Here is a 13642-nt window from a genome sequence, read left to right as displayed (position 1 = left end):
GAAGAAACTTCCCCCAGCAAGTAATTTATTCCATGATTGACAATTACATGGATTTTACACCTTCTTCTGAAGCATCTGGTACTTGGCACTGTTATGCAGATGACAGGAAACTTGAGAAGAAGGACCACTAATCTGATCTGGTTCCTATGCTCCTAAAGTGGTTCACAGAAATGTAAAAACTGGAGATAGAAAAAAGTAGACCTAATAGGTCATTTTGCACATTAACTCCTAGTAGACTTGTGCTTTGTCCAAGCTAGTTCTAAATATCACAAGAAAGGGGGGTTCCCATCACTTTTTCCCCACTCTTACAGACTTCATTACTGGGAACATTCAGCCTGTAATTACCCTAAGATCAGTTCCATCCCACTATACCTTGGAATACTTTAACATTGTTCTCCCTCCATGATATTTATACCTTTCAGTATTATGTATGTTCACCCCTTGGCTTTCCTCTCTCCCTTTGTTTTAATGGCCCTTTCTCCCACCTTTACCATTTTGGAGAGAAAGAGAAAAAATCCTTATTTGTTATTTCTGCTTAATGGCTCAGCTAAAAATGCACACAATCCACTGAGCCTCTTGACATGTCAAGCACACCCAGAGCCCCATTGCTGCTGCTGTTTTTGCCACCATGCTCTGCATCTGCTGTCCAGATTCCTTGAACTGAAGCATAAACTGTGCTCACTGCAGATGCCTGAAAAAGCTGGGGGAAGGTGCCACTAAATAAGTATGCTGAGAGATGCTATGTCAGTTTATCAGACATAGGTGTGAAAATGCAGGTTTGAGGAGTTGTACGTGAAAAACAGTACTCAAATATTTTTCTCTCCCTCCTTTCCCCAAAAAAGAGGATATAAAATAAATACCGAGGAGCCTGATTCTCCTTTTGCTTACACCAGTTTTACAACAGTAACATTTGCATTGTCTGCAGTGGAGCTTTTCCTGATTCACAGTGACATACTGAGTGGAGAATCAGGCCCACTGTATAAACTATTTATATGATGAGAGCATAAAAAAGCCAGGTCATCAGAAAATAGGAGATTAATCAAATAGGAACATGATTCTATATGGAGAACCAGTTATAAGGCTTTAATATTTAAATAGCCAATTTTAACAAAAGCACAATTAAGACTAGGTTCTTCCGCAGGGCTCATAAACCAATACACGCTTGTACAAAGTTAATTTATCTCGATCATTTAAACAGCAAGCCATTTTCTTTCCTATTTTATTTTTCAACTATTTTTAAAATGCAATAAAGATAAACAACATATCGGAGGAATAATCTAACCATACAAATAAAATCACAGCACAATATTTGTGTAATTAACAAAATTAAACGGTGAATGTCCTTAGGATATCTCTTATAAAACTTCCTGAAATAAAGAAAACAAATGAACTTGGCATAAGATCTCAAAAGAGCTGTTTTATGAATCTGCTTAATGGTATTAATGATGGTGAGAGAGGATAATGTCTAGAAGCTCTTAGTCTTAATATTTCCCCTAAAACTCCTAATGAAACAATCCATTAAACAATATGCTTTGCAACTATCTTATTCTAGCAAAGTATGGAAAGAAAAGAAAGGAAATTTCAGACTGAATACATAATGGAAAACTTTCTAACAATAGGATGTACGAAATTGTGATATAATTTCCCAATAGAATAGTTAGAAACAACCTTGTCATTTAAGAAAATTACCCTGGTCAAAACACTTAGGGCAGGTCTGCACTTAAAATGCTTTAGCAGCGCAGTGAAGATGTTACCTATGCTGACAGGAGGGCTTCTCTCATTGGCGTAGGCACTTCCCCGAGACGCAGTAGCTACATCGATGGGAGAATTCTCCCACTGACTTAACACCATCTATACCAGGAGTTAGGTTGGTTTAACTGTGTTGCATAGGTTGCCCCTTCCAGCTCGCAGGGTCCTAGAGCCCGGGCTCCAGCGCAAGCCCCAACATCTACACCACAATTAAACAGCCCCGCGAGCCTGAGTCCTGCAAGCCTGAGCCCTGTAAGCCCAAATTAGCTGGCATGGGCCAGCCCCAGGTTTTTAATTGCAGTGTGGACATATCCATAGTTTCACAGGTGCCACCGAGGGAACAATATGAAGATGAACAATATGACAGATTGCTTTCTGTCACTGAGGGAAGGATATGAAAGCAATGGAATTGCACTTGTGTCATTGGGGGGCACAATGTAGCCCAGAACATATTTATTCCTGGTGAAGATGCACTACCAAGAAAGAACCCAGCTTGAACATCAGATCCCACACTGAATTTGCATAGGGGGCAGTTAGAATAAACACCTTTTTTCTGTTCTTGTACATTAAACTGATGTGGAAATCACTGTAAAACGAGCAGCATGAAGCCCCTGTCACTTTTACAAAGCTGACTTTAGAGAAGAGAACTGCACATTAAAAAATCTTTGTTTTAAGGAAGCCAAATCACCTTTTCTTTTTCCACCAGGCTCCCTAAAGTCTTTAGCCTTAAGCTTAACAGGAATTTTCAGCCACCTGAAGGATACTAGGCAATCCCAAGAATACAACAGAAACACATTGAAATTGACAAAAAACGAAATAATTAAAAGTGGTACATAATGGCTACAGAGTTCAAACATAGCACATCTTAGAACTCATGCCAACTGCTCCAGGCATTCAACAAATTCCTTTTTTTGCTACTATAGGAAACAGGAAGAAGGAACATTCTCCACTTTTTAGCCATATATTCAAATCCAACTAGCATGCCTGAACAGCAACTTGTTTTCAAGGGTTCTTGAATTTTCACAGTGTTAAGCACAAGAGGAGGTCTGTACAAATCCACAGAAAACTAAAAGTGTCTAGGGCTGGAATAGTCTTGGCAGGACCATTGATTTCCCAGAAAGTTCAGTCCCAGCAGGAAGTCATGGGAACTGGTACAAGATTATATTTTCTAACTGGTTAGCTATTCTTTGCCATCATACTCCCAGTCCAAAGTTCATGTATCTCAATAGATGGATATTATTGATTCTTCAACTGAATTTTAAATCATCTGACCAGGGCTCTATGAGCTTGCACATACAATAAAAACATATAAACTAAAGGATAACTATCTATAACAAAACCTGCCCATACTCCCAGGAAGTCAACCACAGCTCTCAAAATATAATGGGACCTTATAATCAACCTACCATAAATAACAACCTCCCCATCAGCAAAATCTAACTACAGTATCCATATCTAGTTACACACACATATTTGGTATGTGAATATATATATATATATATATAATTAAAAATCTGAAACCTAATGTATGTCTATGGAGTGTATATTTTATTCCAAAAGTCCCAGCTCCTTTAATGGACTGTATGTAGGAATTGCTTCTCTAATTACTGCAATGCAGCCATCTATGAAGTGCCCAGAAGACCCTTCTATTATTTGGATTATTGTAGATCCAAAAGGCCCCAACGAAACTTGGGATCCCAAACGTGCTACACATCGTATGTACTCAGTAAGGCACAATCCCTGTTCTGAGGAGCTTCTAATGTAAACAGACAAGAGGCACGAAGTCTGAGAGAAAGGGACTATTAATACTTCCATTTTACAGATACTAAATTGAGGCAGGGAGAAATTATGTGACTTGCTCAAATTCAGACCGGGAGTCCATGGCAGTGCTAGAATTGAATCAAGATCTTCCTGAGTCCCTACCCTCTGTCTAACCAAAAGACACTCCTTCCTAGCTAAAAGCTCACAATCTAAATCAGATAACCACACAGAAGACAAAAGGAAACAGGTGTTTGGATGATGTGGAAAAGGGACAGCTTGAAGGGGGTGGGGGTATAAAGGAGGCATATGAAGGAGGAGAGGAAGGATGTTTATTTGATAAGAACAGGTAGGACTGTTGCAGTTCTAAGGGGAAGCATATCAGAATGGCAGAAGCAGGCACCTTTCAAATTAGGTCCTAAATATTTAATCCTACAGCCCTCCAGCATCTGCTGTTCAGTTGATAGACTTGCACCTGTTTTGTCCTGCAGAAGGCTATGAGCTCAGGTGGAAAGAGCATTATGTGTTTCATGCACATAGAGGGCCAGGTTCTCAATTGAAATGTCAGTACAAATGGCCAGAAGGACATTCCATGGAGAAAGAGAACTTGCAAGCATATGGCTGCTGTGTCAGCTGCCACCCCACCAATATAAGGGTCATATTGAGTGTTGGAGAAGGCTTGTCAGGATTGTGAGAGGGGGCGGTATGGTAGAGCTCTGCTTCATCTATTCTCCACTGTCATAAGTCAGAGCAGCCTCTTAGCTGCTCTTACTCTCTTTGCAACGGGGACCAGTGCAGACTGAATCTGAGAATCAGGGAAGCATCCTAATGCACAGATGGAAAGGGTCACATTCACATTAATTAATATGAGTCAATATATCTCTCCTATAAGCTCACTATATAAAAGATACTACTTGCATAATATATATTAGATATATTTTGTTGCACATGTAGGATATTGGTCATTCTGCTGATGATACGTCTTTTGGTTCCCAAACTCTCGTGGGTTCTAATGTGTAAAAGATTAATAGGAGAGGAAGGATTGTGCAGTGCTTAAAGCACAAGGATCGGCATCAGGATGCTTAAATTCTAATCCGGATCTGACAATAACTTGCTGTATGACTCTGGGTGAATCACAATGCCTCCGTGCCTCGGTTTCCCCATCTTTAAAAGGGGGATATTTGCCTACCTCACAGGGATGTTGTGAGTTGCAATTAATTAATCTGTAAAAGGCACTTTGAAATTTTTAGAACTGCAAAATATTATAACTATATTTCAGCATATGATCTTAACGGTTTTAGAACGTGAAGATCAAATGGTCACACAGAGGCAGTTTCCTAGGCTGCAAAAGGAAAGCAGTGATGGTAGATGTGATGCTACATCTACATTGGCCTAGTTTCCCAAATTCTTCCACATGTTCTTCTGATGGCATGTACCAGGGAGGTGGCACAAATGGGATGGGGAAGGACAGGCTACCTAACTAGAAATCTGCTGCCAGAATCAGACATTTGACTGTTTAACTGAAATTCTGTTGCAGTAATCTGTTTAAGGTGGAATCTCCATCCTTAGAGGTTTTTAAGGCCCAGCTTTACAAAGCCCTGGCTGGGATGATTTAGTTGGGGATTGGTCCTGCTTTGAGCAGGGGGTTGGACTAGATGACCTCCTGAGATCCCTTCCAACCCTGACATTCTATGATTCTATGATTAACATTGAACTTTAAAAGTCTGGATGGAAGAAAACACTTTTAAGGACAATTTATTTCCTATGCCACCCCTTCAGCAAACGAGTAAGAAAATATGGGCTCAGTGGTGCTGGAAGTAAAACTGTGATACAGCGTGTACTGTGAGTAAAGCATTCCAGAGTGGTGGTTGCTTATTTCCACTCTGAAATGTCAGTAAGAAAAGCTGTGTGTGGGTGTTAGTGTTGGTGTGTGAGCATGCACTATCCTGAATGGGTGCTGGGAGTTCTGGTATGCACGTGTGCTAGGTGATGTGGAATGCAAACATTTTTCAATACCCACTCAGAATCTTTGAACTGACTCTTATCTGTGGATATTGTTTTTTCGTTGGTGGTTATTTTCCCCTTTTCCTATTCAAAGAAGTCACCCAAGAGCTCCAATCACTCATCTTCCACATGATACAATGTGATGCTTTGATCTGTACTCCAAGGGCATCTGAAGAACTGCTTAGCAAGTTTGGGAGAAAGGGAGAATTGAAGGAGAGATGCAAATGCTGGCTCAGCGGTTTTAATTTTTCTTTCAAGAGATGTTCAAGGGATCTGGGGAATCTTTCACCTGCTCCCCACATTCCCTGCTCAGCACAAACTATCTGCAAAATGTCACGCTGTTCTTTTGCTGCAATTATGAATGGTGAACTTTCTGCTCGGAACTCTTTATTAGTATTAATTATTTGTAGGACCTACAAGCTAATCAGCGATGCAGGCCCCATTGTGCGAGGCACTGTGCACACATATAATGAAAAGACAATGCCTACCCTGAAGAGCTAATCATCTAAATATAAGACACAGGTGGATACAACAAGCAGACAGAATGAAACATGAGGCAAAAGTGAGATGAGTATGATTAGTGTAAAAAAGCAGCAATCATAGCACATCATTTGCCTGGCCACTGTCGAGTGTTTGGTAGGCATCATGGGAGAGCTGCGTTTTAAGGAGACACTTGAAAGGGAAAACGTTGCATAACTGCAAGCTCAGTCATCTTCAGATGTCAGGCCGCATTCTCAAATTAGCACATGATTATACCATAGGCCTATAACAAACCACAGATATAAATGCAAACTTTGGGGAAAGGCAGATCTGGGTTTTAGAACCAAACCACCATTGTGGTTCAGGCCCATCTCTGGTGATTTCTAGTTGTTTTGGACAGTGGTCAAACCGGGTGGATGGGGGAAATCATTTTTTTCAACTTATTCCTCAATACTGTCCTCATTTTCCCACTTTGCTGCCCCCTTTTCTGCCCTTCCTTCTCCCCACTCTCACAGTTTGCTGTAAGAAATGGGGGTGTGGCACACCACACAGTTTTATAATAGGTCTTACGATATTTTTTTTTTCAATATTATTCAGTTTTGTAAGTTAAAAAAAATCCCCATTACCGAAGTTTGGGACCTAAACTACCTGAGTGTGACCCTCTAAAAGAATGAGATCTGGTCTGCTTTGGAGGGATATAAGGACAACATTTTCAAAAGCATCTTGCTTATTTAACTTGAAATGCCTTGGGCATGATTTTCAGAGGTGGTGAGCACCCACAGTTAACTCTGCCTTACACTGGAGATTTGGGAGCTGATATGTCAGAACAGTGAACTTTTGTTCTATCAGACTGGTTACCTAAAAATTAATGAACCCTTTTGAAAAAGTTTGGCCTAAAGATGTCAAAAAATAAATCTAGTTCCTGCTGACTGGAGGGAAGGGACATGACTAATTATATATACAATGTATATATAGTATAATTTCTCCTGTTGGAATATGCTCAGGTATCATGGTGATGGGTATCATATAAGAACTTAGATAGAGAGACAGGCCAAAATTTCCCATTCCTCCACTGTGCAGTGTATTGTGTGTGTATGCTACTATCCGCTCCAGAGCTGGCTGCATTTCAGTGGTGCTGTATGCTGGTAAACTGCTTTGGGCTCATTCTGAATGAAAACTGCTGTATAAATGTCTATTTTGAAACAGTTTTGTTTTCCATCAAGCTAGGGGCGTTGCAGGCCCATACAGAGCGTTTTAATATCGGATAGCTCACGAGCTGCTAACATTTGTTTCTAGCACGGAATCTGAACAGTGTAACATCAGACTTAGAAATTAGTCCAGCAGGATTTAACTTGGCCCTGGTCCAACACTGGAGGGGCCAAATTCATCCCCTTCTGTAACTTTACTGAAGTCAATGGAGTTATACCAAGGGTTAATGTGGTCCAAGCTGGCAAGTCATGGACTCAGATCAGTGTAATTATCATTCCTGGGATGGTTCTTCAGGCACTGACTTTGTTGTAGCTCTTATGACTCCCAAACCTTTTTTGGGTGAAACATCCCATTTCTCCTCTTAGCTCTAGGTCAGGTACCTGCTTCGCTCACATATCGAGTCAAAGAAATAAGAGGACACAACGACGTCAGTGACTGTGCACTTCGCTGCTACACTGTCTTTGGGCTATCTCAGTTTAGACTGAACCACGAGCGTATCGGAACTCAGGGCCTTAGAATGCATCAGAGAGAGCTGGGTCATATTAGAAGCAATAAAATGTAGCATGAACTCCCTGGACACAACTTAAAGCACTCAGCTACTGCCAGAGAATCTCTATGAAGAGGGGAAGTGTTTGTTACGTGTATCCTCAGTGGCTGATATGTGAAGAGAGAGGAATCCAAATCCATGATACACAAGTTTATGTAATCCCTTCCCTCACAAGGACAGCTGTGTTGGGAGGTCGCCAGACTCCTGCCAAATTATTCAGTCGTGCCTGTCTAGTGAGTTTTGAAAGAGACACTTGATTCACTCTTGCCGGTTTCATGAAGCATGGGGCGAGAGGGGAGGAGAGAGAGGAGCTGAAAGCATTTATGTGGAAATGTTCTTTTGCTCAGTATATTTTGTGGAACATCAGTGGCATTTTGATGTCTCATTCCACCTAAAGCCCAGTCACATTGTATCCAAAGCAGTGAGGCAAGGATGATTTTGTTTCTAACAAATTAGCAACAGGAAGAGATAGGAAACCCTTCTTCGGCTACGTCAACTTGTTTTTCTGACTCCTTCAATTTGTTCTCAGGGTTTTCAAATGGTAATGGTTAGAGAACACTGCAGCATGAGGGCTCAACTTTCTGCTCCTCAGAGCAGAGGCCCGAGGTAATTACACCATGGATGAATTTGGCAGTAGGCATTTTGTATACCTCTATTTTATATGAACAGACTAAGACCCATCCCCGGCCACAACAGAGCACACAGGGCCTGACGCAGCATCCAAACTCAGCCCCTTTCTGGATTTTAGCTTTATTGATAACTAACACAATATAAGCCTCAGCATAAGCTTCCTCCTTGAGCTTTGCTGGCCCTAGTGATCTTGCTCCCCAGGACATCATCTGTCCTAGCTACCTCTCTAGAGGGCCAAACCCACTAATAAGAAGCACCTGCCACAGAATTAGCAGAACTTCAGCAGTTTTATGCAGGGTTCTAGCCCCGGGTAAGACGGTGGGTTGGCAGAAGAGCCCTTCCCCCTGTTGCATGCTAGGTAAGTAATAAATAATATCAGTTGAACTGATACCTCTCAAAACCCTGATGTTAGAAATCAAGCCAGGGCACTGGGAGGAGTACTCTGTGCTGAATCACCTTCCTCAGTCTCCTGGGTTTTCCTTGGTGGTGTCCTATACAAGAGCAGATTAGGCTTGACCATGGTTTAACCTATGGCATCTGATAGGACCACAACCTAAAATGCCTTGAGTGCAAGTGCAATGTACAATCGCCAAGTCTCTATGGTACTGCCATTTGAAAGTGGTGAAATAAGGGCTGACCCTCACCCCCACTCTGTAGGCTGGAATCAGGAGTGGCCGGCAGCACAGGGGGTTTCATCAAGTGCCCCAGTGATGGGGAGAAGAGGATGGAAAACTATAACCATGCTCCATGTGACTGGAAAACCACCTACAATAACAAAAATGGACTTGTAGTTTTCTCAGCCTTTCACTGTATTTGCAAGTCAGATTCTAGGAGAAAACAGCAAGACCCCATTGGATTGAAGTGAGAGCAAGGATTTTGTTTTGGTTGGGATGCAGCTTGGAGCAAGGTGTCACCCGTGTGTTTTTGAAAAGGGCTATAGAGGAATTGGACCGTCTCAAATATAAAATCCAAGGGCATCGGATTGTCTCTTTAATCTCACTGCATGGAACCTTGTCCTTCAGAGGCGTTACAGACAGTAAGTAAAACAATAATACTTCAGATAGTACAGCTCTTACTGGCAGAATGGTCTGCTACTGCTATTAAGCTGCTCTCATTCTGCCTCTCATGTAACATTCTTTGCTTCTGGAGCTCAGGGAAAAGACAACCTGGAATTTACATTGCCTCTTGATTACAACAGACACATTAAAAGTGCAAGTGAAATCCAAATGCGTTTCATGCAGCCACTGATCTTTTCCGCTCTGTCAGGAGGTGCTGGACAGGAAGCCCCATCTACAGCAGCTCCACCGTTGACAAAAGGAATGCCTAATTCAATACTTAAACATGTTTAACCCTTTGCCTGTTCTACTGTCACTTCTAATCTGATGCTAGTGTGCTTTTGCACCCTTTGGGGAAACCAGGGCTGCGAGCCAGAGGAGAAGCATTACAGATCCACCGTCTATTATACCATATGCCCCTTGAGTACCCCAAGACATAACAAGCTAAGATCATAATTAATCCTCTGCGTCAGAATGCCAGATGTTAAGTGATGTGATTTGTAAATTTAAAGTATCTCTGTGTCAAACTCTCTCAACTTCAGGAAGGGGAGAAAAAGGAAGAGGAGATTGCCTTTAAGGCAATCTTTTAACTCTAACATCAGTTAGGATTGACTTCATCTCTTGGTAATTAAGGTTACACTACTGGAATATGTATTATTCTTCCCTGGTTATAGACAGATGATAAATGGAGCAGGGAGCAGTGCTTGCCTCCCACACAGTTGATTCCCTTCTTCCCCTCCTACAAGGATTTTCACATTACAGAAACCAACCCACAGTTTCTTCTGCAAAACCCATGTTGTGGTTAACCACACACTCTACAACCACGTTACAGTTCAGAGAACAAGAGGAGACAGGAACCCTTTTGCTCACATATTATCTCTTTCTTCTGCCTCCACGATTCTGTGGTTAGCACTTTGGAGAAACAACCATGAGAAGATGGCCTCTCCATTCCCATCCAACTAAAGGTCTGTTGGAACAGCCTGAAGTTAACCAAATAGACCAAAGCTTCCTTGTGTTGCAAAGAACTGAACCCAATTCATGCAGGAGCATGAGCAGCCGTGAGAGGCGGCATGGGCTAGTTGCACCTAATACAAACCCTCCGGAACTCAATGGAGCCTGTGCCACCGCTCACCTGTGCTACCACAGCTCGATGAGAGCTAGCATGAGTATGTCTTCGCGAAGTGGAACCACACCCCTCACCCCAAATGTAGATGTAGCCTGCAGTAAGCTGCCTGGCAGAAGCAGCATTCTGAAATACAGTAATTATGGGGCAAGACACCTTGATAGAATAGATCTCATAAAACGAATAACCCTCTACATGTAAATCAGCTATGAAGAATCTAGATAAAAGTAGATTAAACGGAATCTTCTCCAGCACATGAATTCCATGGCATTTCAAAGGCTAAGTTACCCCTATAAGACCCTACAGCCGATAATACATCATACTTTTCAAAGTGGTCTACTGAGTAATCCTGACACTGTGCCTGTGACATTTTATAGACTGAAGAAATCAATGCTGAGGTTAAAACAAAGGAATCTGCCAGTGCTGGGATTAGGATTGGAGATATCCTGAATCTCAATCCCCTGCTCAGGCCACTAGTCCATGTCTCGCTTTCCCACTACAGTGCTGAAAATGTAAAAGCCTGCACGATGTATGCAGAAAGTAGTACCTCAGGTGTAAGGGGTTGCTGACCCCTTAGAAATTGAGAGATCTGGAAAAGGAATTGAGGTATGCTCAGTAGGCACCCTCCAAAATTTTTCATGTTTATATGCAACTGAAACCACTCCCACTTTCATTTAGCACGGCATCTAAGCATACACTTTTGAATCTTACAGATCATGACACAACACGCAATTAAGAAACTAAAATGTCAGTGAGTGGCGCTGTGACCCGGCATGAACCTTTTGAACCCCCTCCCCTGGGCAGCCCTGCCCCCAATTGACAACCTTGCCAACGGTGCACACCACGCATAATGCGTGTACAGCTGTGGGTGCCAGTGTTTTCCAGGAGCTGACATGAACTGAGAGGAAAGCAGGGGGGAGGATAGAAGGGAATGAGCTGGGCTAGTAGGAGACTTTTACAGAGATGTGACAGATAAAGAAGGAAGCAGAAGAAAATGTGATTGTGTCCCAGTTGCTTCCCAAGAAGAATTAAAAGGAGCTGGGAGAACATGGGAGAGACAAAAAAGACTTTTGTGCTAAACTGAGAAAGTGCTTGGAGCACAGAGACTGGCTTGCTTAATGCAGTAACATGGAAGTCAGTCACTGAGAGAGAGTCACATCCTCCATCCAACTCAGTCTACCTGCGGGTAGTTCAGGGGCAGAATTCCTGCATGGCAGCGTGAATATTTGTCATTTTCACTGGCACTATCTGGAGAGAGCAGTGGGCAAGGTAAAGTGAAGCTATAGTGCAGGTTGGTGGAAGCTGGGGATAGGGTAGAATCATTTTTTGCTGGAGGTACAAAATGCAATGACCCAAACGGATTGATAAGGGTGACCAAAGACGAGACGCGCACTCCAGGTAGAAGCAGCACAGAACAAGGCAGTGCTATGGAGAAGCCACCTGGGAAAAACTGCATTGCAGCTGAGGAGAGAGCAAGACAATGTTGCCAACTCTCCCACTGTGATCCCAAGTCTTGTGATAATTAGTATTTCCCGTAAAGCCCTGGCGCCTGAAGTCACATGACCACGAGAGACCCTCAGCTTCCATTTAAAAAATAAGAAGTGAGTTTCACCCTCTACCGTTGGGGAGAAAAGCCTGCAAACTTGACCTGAGCGCACCCTAAAGTTTCCAAAACCAGAAGGCAAAGAACCCCCCACCAAACTTATTATATTTTTAAATCTCCTGATTTTTAAGCCTACATGATGATTTTTTGAGGCTCGACTCACGATTTTTCAGTGCATGGGATAGGCAATACTGCACTTGTCTGAACCTCTCTGAATCCTAATCAGCTAATTGGCTGCATCTTGTAATCCCCAGCAGGAGAGCCTGACCCCAGTGTCATGAGAACACATGCTGTATAACACTCCAGTTTAAGTCTACAGCATTTGTGAACCCAAACTGTGGGATAATGCTAATGTCAATCCCTTATTCAGACAATCTTTTTAAAAGAATACTCAAGGACACTGCTATAAAGATGGAAGGACGTGCTTAAAAACATACAGTTTAAAAAAAATAAAAACTGGATTTTCGTGCTGGCAAAGGTACAAGATTAACATCATAAGCACAATTGATAATGCACAGACAGAGGCAGGTACTGCAGACACAGAAAGGGCCTGTAAGCCAGTGCGGCCATCCTGACCTGGAGGGACGGCTTCACGAGATGAGTGGTTAGTTTAGTCACCAGGGACACTACCTTCAACTCTTAACCTCTGTGCCTTACAGGAGTGCCAACTAGTACCACTAGTGCTTGTGCATTTTCCGATATGAATTCTTTTCCTCCAGGAAATGGGCTAAGACCCACCTGATGGGCCATGATAGACCTCAAAATGATTAGGGGTCTTGTTCGATTCTCCTGTAAAGACATGCATGGAATGCGGTATCCTGCAAACCCTACTGAGTGGAGGAACTGATATATATGAGTGAAAGGAAGTGCCAGAATGAGTGAATAAGGGGAGAAGGTGCTACTGTGTGAACTTAAGAGACTCGATCCTTCTTACCATTGAGCGCCCTCAGCTCCCTGTGACTTCACTGAAGGCCTGTGTCTGATTCCAATGGGACTTGAGGACATTTGGCATCTTTCAGGAGGTGCTCATTACCTTGCATGAGCAGGCCTGATGCAAACAAAACTGAATTTTGCTTTAAGAAATTAGAAATTCAGAGTCACGGTGGAAGGTTAGGAGCTAAGGATTAAAGTTCAAATCAAACTACTTATACGCTCGGTCTCAGCTTGACTGTTCTCTGACCGCAGGAGTTCGTTTCACAGGATGCCAGGAAGAGTGTAAAAGGAAAAGCAATGAGGCAGAAAGAAAAAAAAATCTTCAGAAAGCAGAAATTCAATCAGCCGTAACTCAAAACCACCACCCTCCTGAATTATCCAGGCCACAATTCCCCTAGTGCAATGTTGGAGCAGTGGTTCCATAGTGACTCAAGAGCTATCAACACCATTTCCTCAGTACATGGGTATTCCTTGGAGGGCTCCGATCCACATACTGACCATGCTCAACCCTCACTTCACATACAAGACCTGACAAGAACACAGACTGAGCA

The 13642-nt window shown here is 42.5% G+C and overlaps 1 protein-coding gene across 16 annotated transcripts in view; it reads right to left on the bottom strand.

Moving 5' to 3' along the window:
* Window positions 1-13642, bottom strand: part of ARHGEF9 (Cdc42 guanine nucleotide exchange factor 9) — a 314624-nt gene that overhangs the window by 20841 nt on the left and 280141 nt on the right. The window lies entirely within an intron of this gene.

The sequence above is a fragment of the Dermochelys coriacea genome, chromosome 9, assembly GCF_009764565.3.
Source record: "Dermochelys coriacea isolate rDerCor1 chromosome 9, rDerCor1.pri.v4, whole genome shotgun sequence".
NCBI classification, from domain to species: domain Eukaryota; kingdom Metazoa; phylum Chordata; order Testudines; family Dermochelyidae; genus Dermochelys; species Dermochelys coriacea.
The sequence above is the reverse complement of the archived record's forward strand: the minus strand, read 5'-3'. Positions and strand labels throughout refer to the sequence as shown.